Consider the following 14,903-nt stretch of genomic DNA (forward strand, 5'->3'; position numbering starts at 1 on the left):
CTAAGGATAAATCTAGAAGAAAACAGGGATGATCCATCAACCTTCTTGGCCCTGTGGTTAGGGACAAATTGATCCACTTTTTAATATGGAGGCAAATGAAGAAAAAGCCATTTGTGCTAAAAAATCCCATCCACCAGGAAATGCTGTCCATCTTTGGTGCTGCCATCCAGCTCTGTAGGAGGACATTGGTGTGGCCATTTGCTCCCACTGTAAGTACTTCAGAGCTCCGATCTGCTTCAGCCGCGTCAGCAGTTCCCTGTTCTCTTGCATAGTTATTAGATCACTGCATCCGCCTATACAATCTTTACCAATAAAAACCTGAGGTACCGTTCTCGCACCTGTGAGCTGTTGCAAATAATCTTATATTTCATTTGTGTCACCGGTGGCTGTGATATCGACAAATTCCAGAAGCCCTTGTTTGAAGGGCAGTTGACTGAGGATCTCCTGGGTCTTTCTGCAGTAGGGGCAGGTGGGCTTGCTGAACACAACGACCTTCCCTGGCTGGATTTTGCCGTTCTCAAACTCCTGAGCCATGTGGACAGGTTGCAGTCTCCTGGGAGGAATCCTCAGTTGAAGGTATTGCTTGGAGTGTTAAGCCGCCTTCTTCCCACTTTTAATAAATGCTTAACTTTGAAATAATTTTAGTTCTACAAAAAAGTTGCAAAGTATAGGAAAAAAGTTGCAACAGTATAGAAAATTTCTTGTGATGGTTTCAGGTTCCAGTTCAGGAGATTATATATTACATCTAGCTACCCTTCTTGAAAGCACATGCTTGCAGGAATAAGTGAGCTGGAATCAGTGGGATAGGAATCACTTAAGGCTGTGGTAATCTTGGCATATCATTTAGCACATCAGTGGTGTCCTTCCATATTGCTGCAATGAGTTTGGGGACAAAGCTTGATATTTTTATGTTTGAACTTTAAGGAACATATTTTTGTTTTTATGATATTTGATTAATGCATCATCTCACAGTGTAATATGTTTTTCCTATTTATTATATGAATGTCTAGCTGAATGATTTTTTCTGTTTTTGGTACCATCCAGTTTTTTATATAATCATACCTTACTCACAGTACCCTGTATACATGATTCCTTATTACACAGAGAAAAAATATACATTTATACTTGATGCACAAACTATACCCACCAGAACAAAGAACACAGTCAAAGTTACTAATGCTAACTTTTAAAATAAGAATTTAATAAGAATAGTATATATTTACATATATACTATTATATTTATCCCCTATTGTATTGTAATTGCCTTTTAAAAATTATTATTAGTTGTTCAAAACATTACATAGCTCTTGACATATCATATTTCATACATTTGATTCAAGTGGGTTATGAACTCCCATTTTTACCCTGTATACAGATTGCAGAATCACATCGGTTACACATCCACGTTTCTACATATTGCCATACTAGTGTCTGTTGTATTCTGCTGCCTTTCCTATCCTCTACTATCCCCCCTCCCCTCCCATCCCCTCCCATCTTCTCTCTCTACCCCATCTACTGTAATTCATTTCTCTCCCTTGTTTTTTTTCCCTTTCCCCTCACTTCCTCTTGTATGTAATTTTGTATAACAATGAGGGTCTCCTTCCATTTCCATGCAATTTCCCTTCTCTCTCTCTTTCCCTCTCACCTCTCGTCCCTGTTTAATGTTAATCTTCTTCTCATGCTCTTCCTCCCTGCTCTGTTCTTAGTTGCTCTCCTTATATCAAAGAAGACATTGTAATTGCCTTTTTATATACATTTTTATTTTGGTAAGAAACACATAACAAAATTGATCTCCTTTTTAATTTAAGGATGTTTGTAAAAGTATGTGCTCATTTCCTAAAAAAGTAGAAAGAAAAATGTTAATTTATAAATGTTTACTTAAGAACAGGTATATATTCTTTACAGCTTTATTTTTATATTTTCTTGGATGTCAGAATGAATCATGGGAACAAGTCAATTTGATTTAAAATAAAAGAAACCACAGGGACAATTGAATTCTAGTTGCTATTTATACTCTAGTTACTCTTATCAGGCTGTAAAGCAAGAATGCAAGAAGACTGCTGACATGGAAGGCTTCCTGGGGAGTTGGGAAGGAAGGCAGAATTAGGAGCAAAAACTAGTGGTTTGGAGAGAGATGAGAGATGTTCAAAATGAAGTGCACACCTACCTCTTTCCTTGTCTTTGAAGCCATCCTCCATGATCTTTAGGTTTGAATTTTACTAACATGTAAAGCATTTATAGATATTTGAAAAGTAGCATCTCTCGCTCATAAGATGTCTTTGGCCTACTCCCGTGCTTGCTCAATGGGCTTTAGAACAGAATTGTTCTGTGACAGGTGGGGCTGTCACCAAAACTGATGTACTGAGGGCTATTGCTGGTGCTTGAGCTGACAGCAGGGCTGATGCTGAACTTTCTCCATGGTCCTGCCCTTTCTGGAGACCAGACCAGCCAGAAACTTTGTGTCAAGATGACAATATTCAATGACTGAATGATTGTCCCCAATGTCAGTGAGGATCAGTGTCTTGGACTATAGGTCCTAAAGACAGCATTAACTTTGCAGACATTTTTTTGTATTATCTATGGCTATTTTTTTTTTTTTTTGCCCTTTGATAGCCAAGTAGTTGTGACAGAGACCATTGTCACTCACAAAGACTAAATTATCTACTATCTGTCCCTTTATATTTAGTTTATACACCCCTACATTAAACCAAGGAGTTCTGCTCCCAGTAGTTGGAATATCCAGGTCTGTGAACCAAGCAATATTGGTGTCTCTCCATACTGTTTACATTAACTCATTTGTAGAATTTATATTCCCATCTCTGAAGCTTTTGGGCCAGTTGGATTAAATATTCTGAATCCTAAAGAATAGAGGGGGAGATGCACCTATAAATGTAGTAAGCGTTCCATAGAATCACATAGTGTCTGCTACTTGGCCACTTAGGAACTTTCACACAGTGGAAGAGCAGTGAACAAAGGAGTTAAGTTCTGGCTTTCCCTGTCATCTTGAAGGTTCTGGTTACTGCTGCATAATGGGCATCGAATTCACAGAGGCATCTTGGTGTTTCCTTCAGCCCTCAGGACTGAAGAAGGTTGCTTAGTAGAGCTTGAGTATTGGCCAAGAATGAGGAAACTCTGGAAAAGATGGTAGAAAAGAGAAGCAATAAATAGTGACCATAGCCTGTGAGGGGCAGTAGCAATGGCCAGCTAGTATTTTTTTTAATGTTTTCTCAGTTGTTGATGGATATTACTTTATTTTATTTATGTGAGGTGCTGAGAATTGAACTAAGCACCTCACACATGCTAGGTAAGTGCTCTGCCATTGAGCCACAACCCCAGCCACAGAGACCAGTTAGTTTTATAAACCCTCTGGTATTTTGTTTTCTAGAAAGTATAAATGGCTTCTCAGTCAAATAGTCTAGAGTGGAATTCAGGTAGATGTAAGTGTTTAGTAAGGTGGATCTGAGTGATGTGATGGACGGGCTGAAGTGGGTGCTGTTGTACAGTCATATCTCCTCTGTGCTCCTCCATGTTTGGTTGCAGCTGTGGTGGACAGTTCCATATGAGCTGAGATAATTCAGACAGCATCTGTCCTCCAGCTGCACCACACCTCTCTCCACTTCTCTGCTCTTAGACCTGCTCCTAATCTGGAAGACACTTAGCTTTTATGCAAGCATAGCTGGAAGGTGCAGGGGTTAACACCCCATGAGCACCCACAACCAACAGGTATCAGGCCAAGGAGAAATGCCCCAGACTTACTGTTTTTCAGTGATTATGGGGGCATTCCTTTCTACTGTCAGAGAGGAATTCAGCCCCTGCTGCCTACAGAGACCAAGTCAACAGCACACCTGTGTATAGGTTTTCCTGATGCACTATGTTTTTTACTCCAGTTTCCTAATAAACCTCCCAGATAAGCTACCTATATCAAGTTCTTATCTTGGCTCTTCTTTCAAATTATTATGTTATGGTTAGATATTAGGTATCCCTTAAAAGTTCATGTGTGATACAATGCAAGGGGGTTTAGAGGTAAAATGACTGGGTTATGAGAGTCTTAACCTAATCAGTGAATTAATTCCCTAATAAGGAATAACTGGGTGGTAAACCTAGGAATGTAGGGTGTGGCTTCAGTAGGTGGGTAAGTGGGGACTGTGTCTTTAGGGTATATATTTGTCTTTGGTGGGAAGAGAACTTTCTCTGTGCTTCCTGGTGCCATGTTCCCAGATGCTTTCCTCTGCCACACACTTGAGCCACGATGTTCTGCTTCACCTCAGGCCTCAAGGAATGGAGTCAGCCATCTGTGAACTGAAACCTCTGAAACTGTGAGCCCCAAATAAACTTTTCCTCCTTAAAATTGTCTTGTCAAGTCTTTTGTTAACAGCAGTGAAAAAAGGTGACTAAAATGGAAACAGGTCCCAATAAGTGGGGTTATTATTGTGACTATTTGGTTTGGAAGCTTTTTGGAATTTGTGGGAGAAATTTTGAAAAGTTTAGAGATGCAAGATGGAAAAGCTTTAGAATTTTGTAAGCAGAGCTTGATGGGCAATTCTGGTGGGTGCTCAAAAGACCAGAATGCTGATAGGACTCCAGACAGTAAAGACTGGACTCATGAGGTTTTAGAGGAAAAAGGGGAGTGTATTCTGTCAGCGGCCAGGCTGACGAGATGAGCTGGGTTCAGAGGAGTTGGCTGTATCAATAACTATGAAAATGGCGAAGAAACCACACAAGCATGAAAATACCTTTTTCTCAATTGCTAGAGTCGGGGACTACTCTGAGACCTCAGATATCAGCTCCCATGCTGGAGGGCAAGGGGAGCAAGGGAGGCAAGAGGAAAGAGAGAGAGCACACCCCAAACCCCTCTATTTACTGGGGGGAAGGACATTCGATAGAAAGTTCCACCTAAATAAGGCAAGGGATTGGGTTTTGAAGGGTGGAGTCTTGCTTGGTGATGTCTGTGGTCAGCAGATTGATTGACATCTTGGCAAGTCACTCGCATCACTTCACATCTGTGTGGGATTATAGGCAGATCAAGAGAAAAGGCACACTTGTGTGGCACAGCCCAATCAATGTGCAACACCAGACCAGTCCCCTCATACACTCTAATGCACATAGCTTATACACACAGCCCTTGGAGGGCTCACAACAGTATTGGAAATTGAACTAGAGGCCATTCCTGTTACATTATGGCTAAGACATTGTCTAAATTTTCTGCGTGTACTGAGACTTTGAGACTCAATTTAAATGTGACGAACTAATTAATCTGGTGGAGAAACTTTCAAGAAAGCACAGCCTTTGTGAGGTGGAATGGGCATTGCTGGCAGGTTTTAGCCAAGTTTATTGTGATAATCAGGAGCAGACAGCAATGCCGAAGGATTTGAAAAACTTGCAGTTTGGCCAAAAAGCTGTGAGTGAAACTTGGGCTAAGGAAGCTGTAGCTTTCAAGGACATTACAACCACTAAGGACATGCTAACAGCATTTTGAGAGACAATAAGAAAGATGGCCTGTCAAGGGCCATCTTTGCTTGATGATGAGAGACAATGGAAGCACCTTGCTTATAAGAGGTCAGGGTGGTGGTGGCTAGGAAGTTGTTTCACCATGCTCAGCTGAGAGGCACTCAGAGGCTGGCTGCATCCAAGGTCCCTAGAGGCTTGACCTGGTGACAGACCTTGAGATCAACCACAGGTGCTGGTTCTGCAGGATTGCAGGATGCTGAAGATATGGAGTCAAGGAGGCTTCCACCAAGATTTCAAAGGAAGGCCTTGGAGGCCAGGTAAAGCACATCAGGGTTGGAGTCCCTGTGGGGAGCCCCTGAGAGAGGGAAGGAAGCTGAAACTGCAGGGGAGACCTCCAAGATTAAGAGATGCCAGTAATGTGGCAGTAATGTGGAATGTCTGCCAGTGTAAGCTTCAGGAATCAATTCTGTGCTCAAGCATAGACAAACCAAGAGAGAGGCCATGTGGGCTGCAACTGAGAAACTGATGTGACTCCATTTTTGAGAAACCAGCCTCTACCTCAGAGCAAAGCCTGTCCGAGGAAGGGGGTATGGCCCTTGTCCTTGGAAAAATCCACAGAGCACTCCTAGGCACATACCCACCCTGCTGAGTTGTTTGTCTGTAAATAATGGGAGAGATCTGCAGTGCCAGACGTCCCTGACTCAGTTAGTCTGGGTGAGGACCCATAGCAACCCCCTAGCAACCACCAATCAGCATGAGACAGGGAAAATACCTGAGATACTAGATGACCCCCCCAGTAGTTTATGGTGGTTGATGACCTGTTGGGAAACCACGAGTTCAGCACGCACATCCCTCGTGGTTTAAACCAATCGGTTCAAACGAATCGCCCTCTTGTACTAACCAATCACCCCTACCCAACTTGTTCCTGCCAGTGAATGTGCTAATCAATGTTAAGAGTTGTTTGATTTTCCAGCAGTGTGAAGTGATTTGCTGTGTGATGTTGTGATGCATAGAGCATCCCCCAAAACCTATAAAATCTCACTGAACAAAGGACCAGGACTCGCTCCCTGGGACCACTGCATCGTGAACGGTTGTGAGTCCAGGCTCGAGCTTGCAATAAAGACTCTTATGCGATTGCATCGGATTCGGCTCCTGGAGGTCTATTGGGGTCCCAAGAATCTGGCATTACACAACCAGCAAAGCCACAGGGGCAAAGCTACACAAGCCCTTTGGAGAGAATATCAGGATGCCATGTGCTCCAGATGCCAGACATAGAACTACCAGACTTGTTTGCCCAGCTGGACTTCAGTCTTAATTTGGTCGAATCCCTTCTTTCTATGCCTCTCTTTTCCCCTCATGGAATGGAAATTTATAAATTGGATATATGTCAATTGCTTTTGATTTTTACAAAGGCTCAGAGTGAGAATTTGCCTTGAGTTTCAAGGGAGACTTTGGACTTAGACTTTTGGGCAATCTTGGAACTATTGAGACTATAGGGACTCCTGAAAATGGACTAAATGTATTTTGCATTGTGAGATGACCATGAGCTTTTGGGAACCAGGGGTAGAATGTTATGGTTTAGATATTAGGTGCCCCTCAAAAGCTCATGTGTCAGACAATGCAAGAAGGTTCACAGGTAAAATGATTAAATTATGAGAGTCTTAACATAATCAGTACTGAATCCCCTGACACGGAATAACTGGGTAGTAAATGAAGGCAGGTGGGTTGTGGCAGGAAGAGGTTCATCATTGGGGGAACATGCTTTGGGGGTATATATTTGTCCTTGTGAGAGGAGAATTCTTTCTGCTTCCTGGTGACCATGTCCTGAGCCGTTTTCCTCCATGACACTCTTTCGCCTTGATATCTTGCCTTATCTGGAGCCCTGAGGAATCGAGTCAGCTCTCTATGGACAGAGACACCTGTTTAACCTTGAGACCCCAAATAGATATTTCCTTCTCTAATTGTTCTTATCACATCTTTGGGGCACAGCAGTGAAAAAGCTGACTAAAAACACAAATTGAAACACACTTACTCCCATTAAGGACAGAAACAAGCATGTCTCCTGTGAATGCCATTCCCAACACAGTACTATCTTTATGTATAGGAGAGATGGACAGGGCTTGGCATGGTGGCACACACCTGTAATCCCAGTGGTTTCGGTGGCTGAGGTAGGAGGATTGTGAGTTCAAAGCCAGACTCAGCAAAAGTTAGTGCTAAGCAACTCAGTGAGACCCTGTCTCTAAATAAAATACAAAATAAGGCTGGGGATATGGTTCAGTGGTCGAGTATCCCTGAGTTCAATCCCTGGTACCAAAAAAGAGAGGGGGGGGCAGGATGTTCTATAGATAACACAAAGAATCAACACAAATCCATAGCTAGTAAAGAAGTTCAACAAATGTGCCGAATGTAAGATTTTTTTAAAAAAATTAGTTGTTTTCCTTTATAATAGTCATATCAAACTGAAAATATAATGAAAGACAAAGTTATTTTCATCATAGCAAAACCACCATAAAATAGTAGTAAAATCATAGTGGCAACAAAGATTCATATTAGTTAATGCATAATATATTTAAAATTTAAGAAACAAAGTATATAAGGAAGGATCTGGATGAATGGAATACTATCATGTTTCTGATGTTATAAAGATGACAACTCTCTTCAAACTAATAAATCCAACACAATTCCATTTAAATTTCTGTAGAATATCTTCTTCTTTTTTTTTATTCCCAGGAACCAACCATACTTCTTTGAACATTTGTGTGGGAAAATACAGTTCATAAAAATAACAATTGATTTGGCAAAACAAAATCGTAGAAAAAAAAAGAGAGGATCACCTGACTATATATAAAGATGTACCACTTCACTTTTATGGATCTATATAGAAGGAAAATTAGTTCAAAACCAGACATATGTATGAGTGAATTTGAAGCTGGGCATGGTGGTACTCACCTGTAATCCCAGCTAGTTCAGAGGCTGAGGAAGGATAATTGCAATTCAAGGCCAGAACAATGTAGCAAGACCTTTTCTCAAGAAAAGGAAAAAAAATGTGAACTATGGGGAATGTAACTCAGTGGTAGAGTGCTGGCCTAGCATGTTTGACCTTCTGTGTTTGATCCCTAGTATCTCAAAAAACAAAATCAAAGCAAAACAAGAAAATCCAGTGAATCTGAACTGTATCAGTGATACCATGAACTAGTAAAAAAATGACTTTTTAAATAGAGCGTTGACAAAACTGGCTCATTATATGAAGAAAAATACCTATGGATTATGTTATACAAAGTCATTATTAACATATAGTCTATGTGAAAGTTTAATAAAAAGTTTAATAAATAAGAACATCAGGACCTTATGAAGGTCTCTTTAAGACTCTCTAAAACCCAATATAACAAGAAAAAAAAATTGAAGGATTTGACTACATGAAAATGAAGGCAACATTGTCAAACTTACCAAATAGAGGACAGGTATTAACAGTGTCCAGGACTGATAAGGGATTAATACTAAAAGGATTAATAATAAAGCCATACAAGAGATTTTTACAATCAACAAAAATGACCTTGACTCAACTGATAAAAAGGGGAACAAGAGCTTAACAACTGTATGAGGGGATGATCAACCTTATTAGGAATCAGAAATGCAAAGTAAAATGAAGTCTTACTTTAAGACCATTCCTTTAAGAGATGAGGAAGCTGGATCATACCGATGCTGCTGAAGGTGTGGCTAAAACTGGTATCCTCAAGCTTCTATTGGAATTAAAGACTGGGAAGTCACTCTATGGGCAGCCTGACAGATCTGGGGAAAAGTATCTATACACTGGCGTTCCAGCACAAGAAACTTGTGAAAGTCAACAAGGGAATATATGTACAAAGATGTTTAAGTGGAGGCATTAGAAGCAACTGTTCACTGCAGGTCTGGGTGAATAAAATATGATGGTGGCTTGCTAGGAATTACAACACAATCATCAGAATACTTGGTAGAACTATGTAATACAAAATACACCCTAATAACATAGTATAAGTGAGACATAAAAGTCCACTTATTTAAACATATATCAAAAATTATCAGAATTGGCTGATATGAGGGAAATGACAAGAGATGGGTATAGTCTGGAAATGAATAAGAAAATATAGTAGTCATGAACTGAATAAGATGTCTAGTATTTATTGGAGTTGATGTGAAAAGCATATGGCATAACATACTTCAAAAATATACATTGTTGCTGGGGATGTAGTTCACTAGTGGAGCATTGAGCATTGTTTTTTAATCTGTCTCTGATTTTATATGGACATTCACATTCAAGGGTGGGACCTGATGTCCCCTTCTAGTCATTCCTACTTGGTGCCTAGTTTTTGTTTCAAGGTATTCTCTCCCATTTTCTATGTGTTAAAGTATTTTTGAAGGGGGGTGGAGGGGGTCAGTTTTTGTGCAGAGGTTGTCATTTTGGTGTGTTGTGTTCAGCTATGGAGTCTCTACTATATGAACTCATAATGTACCAGTTGCTTCCCAGCCCCTTCAGGAAAAGGGAAAGCAAGCAATAACAACAATGGTGGTGATCAACATACAGCATTAGAATAAATGTTTGGTGTCTACTGTGGCATGTACACTAATAACTACCACATAAAGAGGACTGGCAGGGTCAGTCAGCATTTAGCCACAGCAATAACAATCAGTGAACATGAACTAGATATTGCATTAAAGTATTCAGCAGATGTCAACTGTGCCCTCCCTAGTAGGAATAACCAAAGCAACATGAAAAATGGGAGCATGAATTATATAAATTAAATCATTCTTAAAGGTAAAATTATAGCTCATTAAGAGAGAAGAAAATGGGATAGGAAGGAAAAAGAAAGTTTAAAATATTCAAAAGTGCATGACCAATGTGATTCTGCAACCTGTACACTCAGAAAAATGAGAAATTATACCCTATCTGATTCAAATGTATGATATGTCAAGATCATTGTACTGTCATGTGTAACTAATTAAAACAAATAAAAAAGAAAACAATATTCAAAAGCCAAACAGTTAATCAGGAAAGAGGTAATTAGAGATGTCTATAAAGACGCAGTAAGAAATAGCAAAAAGAAGTAAAATAAACAATGAGAGACAGAGACAAGAAGCATATTTGGTTATTGCAGGAGGAAGAGAGAAGGAAGAATAAGAGAAATGAAAACAAGAACCAAAACAGACAACAAAAAGATAAATCAGAGCATAACAGCAACAACAAACCCTACCCCTCAAAAGTCAAAACAAGGTGAAATAAAAGGTTTAGCAAAGAAAAAGAAGGAAAAAGCGATAAAAATGAAGAGAAAAAAGTATACATGAATATCACCAAGCCAATCAGCACACCTTAACACACATACACACGCACACTCATACTCATACTTGATGGAAAAAGAAGAAAAAAATATCTTAGGGGCAGGGAATAGAGGAGGAAGGAGAAGGGATGGGAAAGTGGAATGAAATTGACGAAATTATGCTGTGTACAAAATATGAATATATCACTGTGAATTGCATCTTTATCTATAAAGCACTAATTTAAAAAAGTATAAATAAATAAAAGCCAAACCAGTAGAATAGAGGAAGGGGAACAGGGTGAGGGAGAAGAGGAGGGAAAGGGGAATTACTGGGGCCAAAGTGGAGCAAACTATATTTCATGCATGTAAGATATGTCAAAATGGACCCTAATATTATGTAGAACTATAATGCACCAATAAAAGCATAAAAATGAAGAGATTATCTCTGCTGAGGTGGTCAAAACTGTTGACAAGAATGGATGTTCACTGCTTATGTCTCACTGTCCTTTCTGTTTCTTCTTGGGCTGTGTACTCCTTTTGAAGAGTGAGGATTGCAGGTTGTTAAACCCTTTTTCTGTGAGTTGCTTACTAAGTTGTCATCTGAAGTGGTATGAAAACTACAGAACACTAAAGAAAAAAATGGAAAAAGACTTTAGAAGATGGAAAGATCTTCCATGCTCTTGGATAGGCAAAATTAATATTGTCAAAATGGCCATACTACCCAAAGCACTATGCAGATTCAATGCAATTTCAACTAAAATCCCAACATCATTCCATTTAGAAATAGAAAAAGCCATCATGAAATTAATTTGACAAAATAAGACACCCAGAATAGCCAAAGCAATCCTTAGGAAGAAGAGTGAAGTAGGAGGCATCACTATATCAGACCTTAAACTATATTAAAGGTATAGTAACAAAAATGGAATAGTATTGGCACCTAAATCGACATGTAGACCAATGTAGAGAATAGAAGATACAGAGACAAACCCACATAAATACAGTTATCTTATATTAGACAAAAGTACCTAAAACATACATTGGAGAAAAGATAGCCTCTTCAACAAATGGTGCTAAGAGAACTGGAAATCCATATGCAGCAAAATGAAAATAAACCCCCATCTCTCACCATGCATAAAACTCAACTCAAAGTGGATCAGGGACCTGGGTACTAGACCAGAAACCCTGTGCCTAAAAGAGGAAAAAGTAGAGGTCTGGGGTTGTGGCTCAGTGGTAGAATACTTGCCTAGTGTGTGTAAGGCACTGGGTTTGATTCTCAACACCACATATAAATAAATAAATAAAGGTCCATCAACAACTAATAAAAATTAAAAAATATTAAATAAAAGTGGGCCCAAATCTTCATCACATTGGATTAGACTCTGATTTCCTTAATAATACTCCTAAAATACAAGAAATACAATCAAGAATTGATAATGGGATGGAATCAAACTAAAAAGCTTCTTCTCAGCAAAATAAACAATCAACGAGGTGAAAAGAGAGCCTACATTTTGGAAGCAAATTTTTGCCACATGCACATCAGATAAAGCACTAATCTCCAGGATATATAAAGAACCCAAAAAACTTAACACCAAAAAACTAAACAACCCAATCGATAAATGGGCTAAGGAGCTGAACAGACACTCATTAGAAGATGATACACAATTGATCAACAAATATATGAAAAAAATGCTCAACATTTTTAATTAGTAATTAGAGAAATGCAAATCAAAACTATTCTAAGATTTTATCTCAATGCCAGTCAGAATGGCAGTTATCAAGAATACAGAGAACAATAAATGTTGACAAGGATATGGGGGCAAAGGCACACTAATGCATTGCTGGTGGGACTGAAAATTGGTGCAACCAATCTGGAAAGCAGTATGGAGAATCCTTAGAAAACTTAGAATGAAACCACCGTTTGACCCAGCTATCCCACTTACTGGTCTATACTGAAAGAACTTAAAATCAGCATACTATAGTAAAATAGCCACATCAGTGTTTATAGCTGCTCAATTCACAATAGCTAAACCGTGGAGCCAATCTAGATGCCCTTCAATAGATGAATGGATAAAGAAACTGTGGTATATATACACAATGGAATATCACTCAGCATTAAAAGAGAATAAATTTAAGGCATTTGCAGGTAAATGGATGGATTTGGAGAATATCATGCTAACTGAAGTAAGCCAATCTCCAAAAAATCAAAGGCTTAATGGGGGAGGGCATGGGAAAAACAGAGGAACTTTGATGGGGCAAAGAGGAGGGCAGGATGGGGAGGGTGCATGGGGGCAGGAAAGATCGTGGAACAAGATGAACATCATTACCGTATGTATCTATATGACTGCACATGTGGTGTGATGCTACATCATGTACAACCAGAGAAATGAAAAGTTGTGCGGCAATTGTGTACAATGAATCAAAATACATTCTGCTGTCAAAAAAGTACATGAAATATTTAGAGAAGAAGTAAATATTAATAAAACAATAACAAACAAACAGCTGGGCAGTGTGCCGTGGTGCACACCTGTAATCCCAGCAGCTCTGGAGACAGGAGGATCCTAAGTTCAAATCAGCCTCAGCGACTGAGTGAGGCCCTAAACAATTCAGTGAGACTATGTTTCAAAATAAAATAGAAAAAAAGGGCTGGGGTGTGGCAAAGTGATTAAGTGCTCCTGAGTTCAATCCCCAGTACAAATAAATAAATAAATAAATAAATAGATAGATAGATAGATAGATAGATAGCTGATTCTTGGCAATATAAGTTTTGTAATAAATCAATCTTTCAAGCTCAAGTTGAGTAATGTGCTTGTCATGACACTTCATTAAGTGTTTTCTTATTGAATCTCATATAGTCATTAGCCCATCAAAAGCCTTAAGGAGCTCAATTTTATTCCAAAGCTATTGAGAGTAGAGTCAAAAACCTACTCCAGAGATCTCTGTCCACAGAGCCTGTGCCATCAGCCTTAAGTTCCCATGGCTGCCTTCCCTGGTAAGTGTCTGTACTCAGGGACTAAATGGTTGGAGATTCCCCCAGGGAATATTACAGCCAAAGGTAGACAAATCTACCAAGTGCCTCACAGTTTAGCTTTCGTTTTCTCATATGATATGAGTTTGATGCTATCTTGAGGTTTTTTTTTTAATATATTTTTTAGTTGTCGGTAGACACAATATCTTCATTTTATTTATTTATTTTTATGATGCTGAGGATGGAACCCAGCCCCTCACACATGTGAGGCAAGCGCTCTACCACTGAGCTACAACACAGCCCTATCTGGAGGTGTTTTGAGAGTAATAAATGAGATAATATATCTGTGAACAGGTAATTTTTTCTGGCACAGAGAAGTGGCAAAGAGTAGTGGTTATGAGATGATGAAAGATTTTGGAAATGATACTAGAGATTAAAGGTGTGCTTATGCTTTGAAGAAGCTAGAAAAAGGGGCATGAGAAAGTATAATCACTTTCATAAATTGGATAAATATCTTTCATTATTATTTAGTGTTTTCCTCCTAATACTATGAATTTTCTATATTGTTTCTAAATCTAGTACTAAGTAAAGTGCACACAAGATGGCAAATGAAAGTAACTATGGTAATTCTGAAAGTAATAATGTGTCCTTAATTAATACCCAAGATATTGAGGGTACGAGTAACAAAGGTCACCCAAAAAATCTCTGCAAATATGCACATGTACTAATAAAAACTTAAAAATCATTAATATACATTTGAGAAGGATGGGTTTTAAGCTAGACAGAAAACTGCCTCAATAGCTCACAGTTTTTTTTTTTTTTTTGGTACCAGGGATTGAACCTTATTGGTGCTTAACCACTGAGCTACATCCTCAGCCCTTTTTATTTATTTTGAGACATAGTCTTGCAAAGCTGCTTAGGCCTTTGCTAAGTTGCTGAGGCTGGCTTTGAACTTGTGATCCTCTTGCTTCACCCCCCACCCCCAACACCCCTGCCTCCTGCCAGCCACTGGACTTACAAGTGTGTACCTCCATGCCCAGAAATAGCTTGCACTTTCAATACTTTACTTTATGTGAGGGTTCTCTGGGGGAAAAAAATAGAAGTACTATGAGCCACCAGTCTCATTAGGTTCATACATGAAGGTAGTGAAATCAGCATATTAAAGAGACCTCTGTATTCTTATGCTTACTCCAGTGCTA

General features: G+C 39.1%; 1 pseudogene across 1 annotated transcript; it reads right to left on the minus strand.

The window, feature by feature from the left end:
* LOC308654953 (glutaredoxin-1-like) lies at window positions 1-547 on the minus strand (annotated as a pseudogene). The gene has a single exon. The product of its transcript is annotated as a glutaredoxin-1-like (transcript).
* Between the last annotated feature and the right edge of the window lie 14,356 nt (window positions 548-14,903).

This window comes from Spermophilus citellus, assembly GCF_964194105.1.
Source record: "Spermophilus citellus genome assembly, chromosome: 8".
Taxonomy (NCBI): domain Eukaryota; kingdom Metazoa; phylum Chordata; class Mammalia; order Rodentia; family Sciuridae; genus Spermophilus; species Spermophilus citellus.